Source organism: Scyliorhinus torazame, chromosome 4, assembly GCF_047496885.1.
Source record: "Scyliorhinus torazame isolate Kashiwa2021f chromosome 4, sScyTor2.1, whole genome shotgun sequence".
Classification (NCBI taxonomy): domain Eukaryota; kingdom Metazoa; phylum Chordata; class Chondrichthyes; order Carcharhiniformes; family Scyliorhinidae; genus Scyliorhinus; species Scyliorhinus torazame.
This window is the reverse complement of record NC_092710.1, coordinates 323148053-323160088: the sequence shown is the minus strand read 5'-3', so window position 1 is coordinate 323160088 and position 12036 is coordinate 323148053. Positions and strand designations below refer to the sequence as shown.

General features: G+C 61.3%; 1 protein-coding gene across 1 annotated transcript in view; it reads right to left on the bottom strand.

Annotated features, from left to right (window-relative positions):
• Window positions 1-2979, bottom strand: part of LOC140411115 (leucine-rich repeat and fibronectin type-III domain-containing protein 2) — a 209783-nt gene extending 206804 nt beyond the window's left edge. The window contains exon 1 of the mRNA XM_072500168.1: window positions 2561-2979. The gene's annotated coding sequence lies outside the window, so the exon portion shown is untranslated. The remainder of the gene's footprint in view (window positions 1-2560) is intronic.
• Between the last annotated feature and the right edge of the window lie 9057 nt (window positions 2980-12036).

Sequence of the window (12036 nt, the reverse complement as noted above, 5' to 3'; positions counted from 1 at the left end):
TCTAGTTTACAAATGCCCTTTGGGGAGGGAAATCTACTGTCCTTACCCAGTCTGGCCGACATGTCACTCCAAATCCACAGCAATGTCATTGACTCAAAACCATCCTTAGAAACAGCCTCGCAAGCCAGGTAGTCGGAGGTGGCTCACCACCACCTGCTCAAGGGCAATTCGGGATGGGCAATAAATGCCAGCCTGGCCAGTGACGCTCACACCCCAACAACGGTTATTGAAACAAATGATGTTTATATCCCGTGGTGGTATTTGAATGCACCTATACCCCCCCCCTCCTCCCTTCTCCACCGATGTTTCTGTGACTACAATGCTGCCATTTCCAGAGAGTTTCTGCAGTGGACGATTGAGACACCTGCAACATGGTTACGTCTCCTGATTGAAAATCATCGGGATTTTCATGAGGTAAATTAAGGAGAATCTGCCTTCAGTGGCAGAGAGGTCAGCACCTGGAGAACAGAGGTGATTGGCAAATAAGAACCAGAGGCAAGAATGAGGAGGGGTGGAGGAGCTTCCATTTAACCCATGAATCATCCCAATCTGGACAGCACAGCCTAAACTGCTGGTGGAAGCAAGCACAGTCATAAACTCGGATTTTCAGGGCTGCATGTAAAGTGGGACCAATTGGGCGGCCCATTCAAAGAACCAGCATCTGGAAGAATGGACTGAATGGCCTCATTCTGTGCTGTAAGCCTCTATGTCTCCGTTATGTAAAAATACTCGATAGACAGTTCTTATGCAACAAATGTTCCTCAGCTGTCATTTTGAATTCTCGTGCAGCTAAATGAGGCGGATTTGTGCTCAGCAGAAGTGAACTGATAATGGCAAATGTTTAATTCCCAGTCAACCAGGGCATGGGACCAGAATAGCATTTGCACACGTGCATACAACTGCATTGTTTCTGTAAGAGCCCAAAACTGTGCAGTGTTTTATGTCCCTGCTCAGGTACGAAGGTGTATAGTGCTGCCAAGATGGGCATCATGGTTAGGCGGGCATTATTTCCCACCCGGTCTGATGTGAAAACAACTCGCTCAAACTGTTCATTAAAAAAAGAAACCCGGGGCGTGGAATTAAACTGAATATAACAAGTGGCAGAGCCACCACAGCAAGACTGAGGAAGGCAGGTTGATCAAAGTGGCTTGCACAGACAGGATGGGCCGAACATGCTGCAGCACACTGCGACCAGGGAGACGATTCCCCCATAAAAACGTTATCAGTTACCACCACCACCGGCTTCTTAGGGAATGGCAATAAATGCCAGCCTTGCCAACGATGCCCACACCCCACGACAGAGTTTAAAAAATACTAGCAGTTCCGGTCAATTCTTCCAAAGGCCACAGGAGATTAATTTCAAGTCCAAAACAACATCTGTGTGTGTGTGAGAGTGAGTGTGAGAGAGAGAGAGAGACAAGCAAAAAGGCTCATTTCACAGAAGCACTGAAACCATTAAAAGTCCATGCAGACACAAGGCAAAATGTTTTTATCAGGAAGGATCCCTGACTGTGCCCTCTTCCTGATTCTCAGCTGATTAAAGACAATCGTCGTTGGAAATCTTTCCTTAAGGCTAAAAGTGCAAGAATAGAAAAACTAATAGATGCACTGGAACAATACCAGAACAGAGGGGTCGATCCTCTCAGGGGGGAAAATAATAATAATTGAATAGGTTGGGGCTCTTGTCCTTGGAAAAGAGAAAGTAGCGTTGAGTGGGTGACAGATCCCCATCCGGATTTTCGAGATGATGGAGGGGTTTGAGAGAGGGTCGATTCCACTTCATAAATTCAGCAGGAGGCATGTCCCCCCCTGCCCGGGGAATGGTGAGGATGCGCATCTCAGGACCACGAGGCACAATGAGGCGATTGGGGTCAGATGCATCTGAGCGGGAGGCTGGCTGAGGCGGAGAGATAAATGGCTTCAGACAGCAGGACCAGGCTGGGAGGGAGGGAAGGGGTGGGGGCACAAGGCGCCAGCAGGGTCCAGTTGGGCCGAATGGCCTGCTGTGAATAATTTGCAAAAGAAAACGACGAGTGCTGCCTCACAGGTGAGGAGGGGCATGTTGAAAATTTGCACCGTGCACCCACACACACACACACAGGGCAGCTCCTGGAGCAGCTAGCTTGAGCCGCTGTTCACGCTGCCCTCATATTGCTGGTGCTTCAGTAGTATTTCAGTACAACGACAGAGACAGAGAGGAAATGCACAACCCTAGGTTCACACAAGACACACTGTTGCTCGGGCACGCCGGCTGCTTGAAGTTTACAGCTGGCAAACTTCAGAAAGGCAGCCGGGAGCTGTTTCCTTGCAGTTGGGATTGCAGTATTCCTGGAGGGAACAGGCTGAAAACTGGATCCCGGGAAGACTGAGGCAATCCTTCACTCACAGAACTGGGGCACTTGGCGTGTGACACAAAACCCTGGAAAGTATCAAACTGCCTCGTGCAAGGGACATCCCGAGCTGGTCGATGCAGAGAGGGTTCATATTATTATTTAAAATAAACACACCACACAATACACTCGCTTGCAAACTGCATTTTTCGCTTGGAGCTGAGCCTTACCTTTAGAGAGGAGCATTTAGCCTTGGTTGGCAGCTAGGAGCGAAGGCAGGACGCAAGTTGCTGTTGACGGCGCCCCATCATGTGCAGTCCTTGGGAAGTGTCGCTGGGAGAGCTGACTGGGTCATTTCCCCCAACACTGAGCTTCACAGGAAGATTCGGGCTCGATCCCACCACTGAGCTCCCATTTATATCCTGGGTTAGTTTGTCTGTGAATGGGGCTTGCTTCCCACTCCTCTCCCTCCCTCTCTCTTCCTCCTCTTTTTTTATTGTCAAAAAAGCTGGGAGGAACTCAAATCAGCACCTGGAAGATTGTGAAGAATTCTTTTCCTCATTCTGACATGTTGAGCAGACTGGCTAACCCACCCTCCCCTCTCTCCTCCCAAATCCCGGAGAAACAAACACACACCCTCCTCCTCCACCCCTCTCTCACTCCCTCTCTCCTCTTACTCTCCACCTCCCTCCTGCACCCTCTTCCATCCCTCACTCTCTCTCCACCCTTTCCCACCCCTTCTCTCACTCTCGCTACCGCTCCCCTTCACTCTCACGCACCCACTCTCTCCGTTCACTCTACCTCTTTCCTTCACCCTCTCTCACTCCCTCTCTTCCCTCTTTCACGCTCCCTTTCTCCTTCACCCTCATTCACTCCCTCTCTCCTTTCACTCTACCTCTTTCCTTCACCCTCTCTCGCTCCCTCTCTTCCCTCTTTCACTCTCCCTTTTTCCTTCACCCTCTCTCACTCCCTCGCTCCTCTCACTCTCCACCTCCCTCCTGCACCCTCTTCCATCCCTCACTCTCCTCTCTCCACCCTTTCCCACCCCTTCTCCTCTCACTCTCTCTACCGCTCTCCTTCACTCTCACGCACCCACTCTCTCTCCTTCACCCTCCCTCACTCCCTCTCTCTCATTTTACCTCTCTCCGTCACCCTCATTCACTCCCTCTCCTGTCACTGTACCTCTTTCCTTCACCCTCTCTCTCACTCCCTCCTTCCTCTCTCTTACTTTACCTCTCTTCCCCCTCTCTCTTCCTCGCCTTCTCGCTTCCCTCTCAGTCCTACTTTCCCTCTCTCTTTCAGCCCCTCTCCCTCTCTATCTCAACCTTTCCCTCACACCCTCTGCCTTCCAGCCTCTTCCACAGTTCAGCCCCCGCCTCCTCGTTCTCTCTTTCTCTCACCTTCTCTCTCTCTCCAACTGCAGCTCCGAAGGGACGCAGTGCAGGAAAATGAATGCTGGGCAAGGGAGACCCTCTCTTTTTCCCCTTCCCGTCCTCCCTCCTTCACCCCTCTCGATCTCTCCCGTTCTTTAAATTCCACCTCTTGGAAGCAGGCAGTGCAGGAAGTGGCGAGGGTATGGGAGCCACGGGCAGGCAGGGAAACAGCACTGCAGCCGGCTGCCTGCCCGGGCTGTAGGTGGCAGGCGAGGGTGCAGTGTGACTGCCGGAGGGAGGGAGCTGCGAGGAGAGAGACACACCGTGCAGGGTCAGGGGGCCCACGCCGGCCTGGAGGGCGCCAACACTCTGTCGATATCGGAAGCAGTCAGGTGCTCCTTAAGAGGATCTCGGTGTCATTATGTAGAGGGTCAGTGCCCTCCTAAGCCCGGGCGATTGCGCAAAGTGAGGTCAAGTAGCCGAAGTGGATCCTCCAGCCGTGGCGGGGCTTCAGTGGGAAAGGGAACTTTATGCAGCTCACTGAGTCCCAGTCTGTCACAGCTTCACACAGTCGGGGAAGGAAGTTTGAAGTGTAGTCGCTGTGGTGATTTAGGAATTGCACAGAGCTCGCTCCTGCATACTACAGCCACCAGATAATCTTATTTTTACAGGATGTTGGCTGAAGGATAAATATAGCCCAGGAGAGTGCGGATAGTGGTCACATTGTTTACACCCATCCGCAAGAGTAGGTGTTTAAATGTCTCTTCCAATGGGGGCAGCACCCCCTCCCATGACAGGGCCGCACCCCCTCCCATGACAGGGACAGCACCCCCTCCCATGACAGGGCAGCAACCCCTCCCATGACAGGGCAGCACCCCCTCCCATGACAGGGCAGCAACCCCTCCCATGACAGGACAGCACCCCCTCCCATGACAGGGCAGCACCCCCTCCCATGACAGGGCAGCAACCCCTCCCATGACAGGGCAGCATCCCCTCCCATGACAGGGCAGCATCCCCTCCCATGACAGGACAGCACCCCCTCCCGTGACAGGGCAGCACCCCCTCCCATGACAGGGCAGCACCCCCTCCCGTGACAGGGCAGCACCCCCTCCCGTGACAGGGCAGCATCCCCTCCCATGACAGGGCAGCACCCCCTCCCATGACAGGGCAGCACCCCCTCCCGTGACAGGGCAGCACCCCCTCCCATGACAGGGCAGCACCCCCTCCCATGACAGGGTAGCACCCCCTCCCATGACAGGGCAGCACCCCCTCCCGTGACAGGGCAGCAACCCCTCCCATGACAGGACAGCACCCCCTCCTGTGACAGGGCAGCATCCCCTCCCGTGACAGGACAGCACCCCCTCCCATGACAGGGCAGCAACCCCTCCCATGACAGGGCAGCAACCCCTCCCATGACAGGGTAGCATCCCCTCCAGTGACAGGGCAGCACCCCCTCCCATGACAGGGCAGCACCCCCTCCTGTGACAGGGCAGCATCCCCTCCCGTGACAGGACAGCACCCCCTCCCATGACAGGGCAGCAACCCCTCCCATGACAGGGTAGCACCCCCTCCCATGACAGGGCAGCACCCCCTCCCGTGACAGGGCAGCAACCCCTCCCATGACAGGGCAGCACCCCCTCCCATGACAGGGCAGCACCCCCTCCCATGACAGGACAGCACCCCCTCCCATGACAGGACAGCACCCCCTCCCATGACAGGGCAGCACCCCCTCCCGTGACAGGGCAGCAACCCCTCCCATGACAGGGCAGCACCCCCTCCCATGACAGGGCAGCACCCCCTCCCATGACAGGGCAGCACCCCCTCCCGTGACAGGGCAGCACCCCCTCCCGTGACAGGGCAGCATCCCCTCCCGTGACAGGGCAGCATCCCCTCCCATGACAGGGTAGCATCCCCTCCCGTGACAGGGCAGCACCCCCTCCCGTGACAGGGCAGCACCCCCTCCCATGACAGGGTAGCATCCCCTCCCATGACAGGGTAGCATCCCCTCCCATGACAGGACAGCATCCCCTCCCGTGACAGGGCAGCACCCCCTCCCATGACAGGGCAGCACCCCCTCCCATGACAGGGCAGCACCCCCTCCCATGACAGGACAGCATCCCCTCCCGTGACAGGACAGCACCCCCTCCCATGACAGGGCAGCACCCCCTCCCATGACAGGGCAGCACCCCCTCACATGACAGGACAGCATCCCCTCCCGTGACAGGGCAGCACCCTCTCCCATGACAGGGCAGCACCCCCTCCCATGACAGGGCAGCACCCTCTCCCATGACAGGACAGCACCCCCTCCCATGAAGGCAGCACCCCCTCCCGTGACAGGGCAGCACCCCCTCCCGTGACAGGGCAGCACCCCCTCACATGACAGGGCAGCATCCCCTCCCATGACAGGACAGCACCCCCTCCCATGACAGGGCAGCACCCCCTCCCGTGACAGGGCAGCATCCCCTCCCATGACAGGGCAGCATCCCCTCCCATGACAGGGCAGCATCCCCTCCCATGACAGGGTTGCACCCCCTCCCATGACAGGGCAGCACCCCCTCCCATGACAGGGCAGCACCCCCTCCTGTGACAGGGCAGCACCCCCTCCCATGACAGGACAGCACCCCCTCACATGACAGGGCAGCACCCCCTCCCATGACAGGACAGCATCCCCTCCTGTGACAGGGCAGCACCCCCTCCCGTGACAGGGTAGCATCCCCTCCCATGACAGGGCAGCACCCCCTCCCGTGACAGGGCAGCACCCCCTCCCGTGACAGGACAGCATCCCCTCCCATGACAGGGCAGCATCCCCTCCCGTGACAGGGCAGCATCCCCTCACATGACAGGGCAGCACCCCCTCACATGACAGGGCAGCACCCCCTCCCATGACAGGACAGCACCCCCTCCCATGACAGGGCAGCATCCCCTCCCATGACAGGGCAGCACCCCCTCACATGACAGGGCAGCACCCCCTCCCATGACAGGACAGCACCCCCTCCCATGACAGGGTTGCACCCCCTCCCATGACAGGGCAGCACCCCCTCCCGTGACAGGGCAGCATCCCCTCACATGACAGGGCAGCACCCCCTCACATGACAGGGCAGCACCCCCTCCCATGACAGGACAGCACCCCCTCCCATGACAGGGCAGCATCCCCTCCCATGACAGGGCAGCACCCCCTCCTGTGACAGGGCAGCACCCCCTCCCATGACAGGACAGCACCCCCTCCTGTGACAGGACAGCATCCCCTCCCATGACAGGACAGCACCCCCTCCCATGACAGGGCAGCATCCCCTCCCATGACAGGACAGCACCCCCTCCCATGACAGGACAGCAACCCCTCCCATGACAGGACAGCACCCCCTCACATGACAGGGCAGCACCCCCTCCCATGACAGGACAGCACCCCCTCCCATGACAGGGTTGCACCCCCTCCCATGACAGGGCAGCACCCCCTCCCGTGACAGGGCAGCATCCCCTCACATGACAGGGCAGCACCCCCTCCCATGACAGGACAGCACCCCCTCCCATGACAGGGCAGCATCCCCTCCTGTGACAGGGCAGCACCCCCTCCCATGACAGGGTAGCACCCCCTCCCATGACAGGACAGCACCCCCTCCCATGACAGGACAGCACCCCCTCCTGTGACAGGGCAGCATCCCCTCCCATGACAGGGCAGCACCCCCTCCCATGACAGGACAGCACCCCCTCCCATGACAGGGCAGCATCCCCTCCCATGACAGGGTAGCATCCCCTCCCATGACAGGGTTGCACCCCCTCACATGACAGGGCAGCATCCCCTCCCATGACAGGGTAGCATCCCCTCCCATGACAGGGTTGCACCCCCTCCCGTGACAGGGCAGCATCCCCTCCTGTGACAGGGCAGCATCCCCTCCCATGACAGGGCAGCATCCCCTCCCATGACAGGGCAGCATCCCCTCACATGACAGGGCAGCACCCCCTCCCGTGACAGGGTAGCATCCCCTCCCATGACAGGGCAGCACCCCCTCCCGTGACAGGACAGCATCCCCTCCTGTGACAGGGCAGCATCCCCTCCCATGACAGGGCAGCATCCCCTCACATGACAGGGCAGCACCCCCTCCCGTGACAGGACAGCACCCCCTCCTGTGACAGGGCAGCACCCCCTCCCGTGACAGGGACAGCACCCCCTCCCGTGACAGGGCAGCATCCCCTCCCGTGACAGGGACAGCACCCCCTCCCGTGACAGGGCAGCATCCCCTCCCATGACAGGGCAGCACCCCCTCCCATGACAGGACAGCACCCCCTCCGTGACAGGGCAGCACCCCCTCCCATGACAGGACAGCACCCCCTCCGTGACAGGGCAGCACCCCCTCCCATGACAGGGCAGCATCCCCTCCCATGACAGGACAGCACCCCCTCCCATGACAGGGCAGCACCCCCTCCCATGACAGGACAGCACCCCCTCCCATGACAGGGCAGCACCCCGTCCCATGACAGGGCAGCATCCCCTCCCATGACAGGACAGCACCCCCTCCCATGACAGGGCAGCACCCCCTCCCATGACAGGGCAGCACCCCCTCCCATGACAGGACAGCACCCCCTCCCATGACAGGGCAGCACCCCCTCCCGTGACAGGGCAGCACCCCCTCCCATGACAGGGCAGCACCCCCTCCCATGACGGGGCAGCACCCCCTCCTGTGACAGGGCAGCATCCCCTCCCATGACAGGACAGCATCCCCTCCCATGACAGGGCAGCATCCCCTCCCATGACAGGGCAGCACCCCCTCCCGTGACAGGGCAGCACCCCCTCCCATGACAGGACAGCACCCCCTCCCATGACAGGGCAGCATCCCCTCCCATGACAGGGCAGCACCCCCTCCCGTGACAGGGCAGCACCCCCTCCCATGACAGGGCAGCATCCCCTCCTGTGACAGGGCAGCATCCCCTCCTGTGACAGGACAGCACCCCCTCCTGTGACAGGACAGCACCCCCTCCTGTGACAGGGCAGCATCCCCTCCTGTGACAGGACAGCACCCCCTCCCATGACAGGACAGCACCCCCTCTCATGACAGGACAGCATCCCCTCCTGTGACAGGACAGCACCCCCTCCCGTGACAGGGCAGCATCCCCTCCTGTGACAGGGCAGCATCCCCTCCTGTGACAGGACAGCACCCCCTCCTGTGACAGGGCAGCATCCCCTCCTGTGACAGGACAGCACCCCCTCCCATGACAGGGTAGCACCCCCTCCCATGACAGGACAGCACCCCCTCCCATGACAGGACAGCACCCCCTCCCATGACAGGACAGCACCCCCTCCTGTGACAGGACAGCACCCCCTCCTGTGACAGGGCAGCATCCCCTCCTGTGACAGGACAGCACCCCCTCCCATGACAGGGTAGCACCCCCTCCCATGACAGGACAGCATCCCCTCCTGTGACAGGGCAGCATCCCCTCCTGTGACAGGACAGCACCCCCTCCTGTGACAGGGCAGCATCCCCTCCTGTGACAGGACAGCACCCCCTCCCGTGACAGGGCAGCACCCCCTCCCATGACAGGACAGCACCCCCTCCCATGACAGGACAGCACCCCCTCCGTGACAGGACAGCACCCCCTCCCGTGACAGGGCAGCACCCCCTCCTGTGACAGGGCAGCACCCCCTCCCATGACAGGACAGCACCCCCTCCCGTGACAGGGCAGCAACCCCTCCTGTGACAGGGCAGCACCCCCTCCCATGACAGGGCAGCAACCCCTCACATGACAGGGCAGCACCCCCTCCCATGACAGGGCAGCATCCCCTCCCATGACAGGACAGCATCCCCTCCTGTGACAGGGCAGCACCCCCTCCCATGACAGGGCAGCAACCCCTCCTGTGACAGGGCAGCACCCCCTCCCATGACAGGGCAGCACCCCCTCCCATGACAGGGCAGCATCCCCTCCCATGACAGGACAGCATCCCCTCCTGTGACAGGGCAGCACCCCCTCCCATGACAGGGCAGCAACCCCTCCTGTGACAGGGCAGCACCCCCTCCCATGACAGGGCAGCACCCCCTCCCATGACAGGGCAGCACCCCCTCCTGTGACAGGGCAGCACCCCCTCCCATGACAGGGCAGCACCCCCTCCGTGACAGGACAGCACCCCCTCCCATGACAGGACAGCACCCCCTCCCATGACAGGGCAGCACCCCCTCCCATGACAGGGCAGCATCCCCTCCCATGACAGGGCAGCATCCCCTCCTGTGACAGGACAGCATCCCCTCCTGTGACAGGGCAGCACCCCCTCCCGTGACAGGACAGCACCCCCTCCCGTGACAGGGCAGCATCCCCTCCCATGACAGGGCAGCATCCCCTCCCATGACAGGGTAGCACCCCCTCCCGTGACAGGGCAGCATCCCCTCCCATGACAGGGCAGCACCCCCTCCCATGACAGGGTAGCACCCCCTCCCATGACAGGGTAGCACCCCCTCCCATGACAGGGCAGCACCCCCTCCCGTGACAGGGTAGCACCCCCTCCCGTGACAGGGCAGCACCCCCTCCTGTGACAGGGCAGCACCCCCTCCCGTGACAGGGCAGCACCCCCTCCTGTGACAGGGCAGCACCCCCTCCTGTGACAGGGCAGCACCCCCTCCTGTGACAGGACAGCACCCCCTCACATGACAGGGCAGCATCCCCTCCCGTGACAGGACAGCACCCCCTCCCGTGACAGGACATCACCCCCTCCCATGACAGGGCAGCACCCCCTCACATGACAGGGCAGCATCCCCTCACATGACAGGACAGCACCCCCTCCCATGACAGGACAGCACCCCCTCCCATGACAGGGCAGCATCCCCTCACATGACAGGACAGCACCCCCTCCCATGACAGGGCAGCATCCCCTCCCATGACAGGGTAGCACCCCCTCCCATGACAGGGCAGCACCCCCTCTCATGACAGGGCAGCATCCCCTCCTGTGACAGGGCAGCACCCCCTCCGTGACAGGACAGCACCCCCTCCCATGACAGGACAGCACCCCCTCCCATGACAGGGCAGCATCCCCTCACATGACAGGACAGCACCCCCTCCCATGACAGGACAGCACCCCCTCCGTGACAGGGCAGCATCCCCTCCTGTGACAGGACAGCATCCCCTCCTGTGACAGGGCAGCACCCCCTCCCATGACAGGACAGCACCCCCTCCCGTGACAGGACAGCACCCCCTCCCATGACAGGACAGCATCCCCTCCCATGACAGGGCTGCACCCCCTCCCGTGACAGGGCAGCATCCCCTCCCATGACAGGACAGCAACCCCTCCCATGACAGGGCAGCACCCCCTCCCATGACAGGGCAGCACCCCCTCCCATGACAGCGCAGCACCCCCTCCCATGACAGGGCAGCACCCCCTCCCATGACAGGGCAGCAGACCCTCCCATGACAGGGTAGCACCCCCTCCCGTGACAGGGCAGCATCCCCTCCCATGACAGGGCAGCATCCCCTCCCATGACAGGGTAGCACCCCCTCCTGTGACAGGGCAGCACCCCCTCCTGTGACAGGGCAGCATCCCCTCCCATGACAGGGCAGCACCCCCTCCCGTGACAGGGCAGCATCCCCTCCCATGACAGGGCAGCATCCCCTCCCATGACAGGGCAGCATCCCCTCCCATGACAGGGTAGCACCCCCTCCTGTGACAGGGCAGCACCCCCTCCTGTGACAGGGCAGCATCCCCTCCCATGACAGGGCAGCACCCCCTCCCATGACAGGGCTGCACCCCCTCCCATGACAGGGCAGCACCCCCTCCCGTGACAGGGCAGCACCCCCTCCCGTGACAGGGCAGCACCCCCTCCCGTTACAGGACAGCACCCCCTCCCGTGACAGGACAGCATCCCCTCCCATGACAGGGCTGCACCCCCTCCCATGACAGGGCAGCACCCCCTCCTGTGACAGGGCAGCACCCCCTCCCATGACAGGGCAGCACCCCCTCCCATGACAGCGCAGCACCCCCTCCCATGACAGGGCAGCAGACCCTCCCATGACAGGGTAGCATCCCCTCCCATGACAGCGCAGCACCCCCTCCCATGACAGGGCAGCAGACCCTCCCATGACAGCACAGCACCCCCTCCCATGACAGGGCAGCAGACCCTCCCATGACAGGGTAGCACCCCCTCCCGTGACAGGGCAGCATCCCCTCCCATGACAGGGCAGCATCCCCTCCCATGACAGGGTAGCACCCCCTCCTGTGACAGGACAGCACCCCCTCCCGTGACAGGACAGCACCCCCTCCCGTGACAGGGCAGCACCCCCTCCCGTGACAGGGCAGCACCCCCTCCTGTGACAGGGCAGCACCCCCTCCTGTGACAGGGCAGCACCCCCTCCTGTGA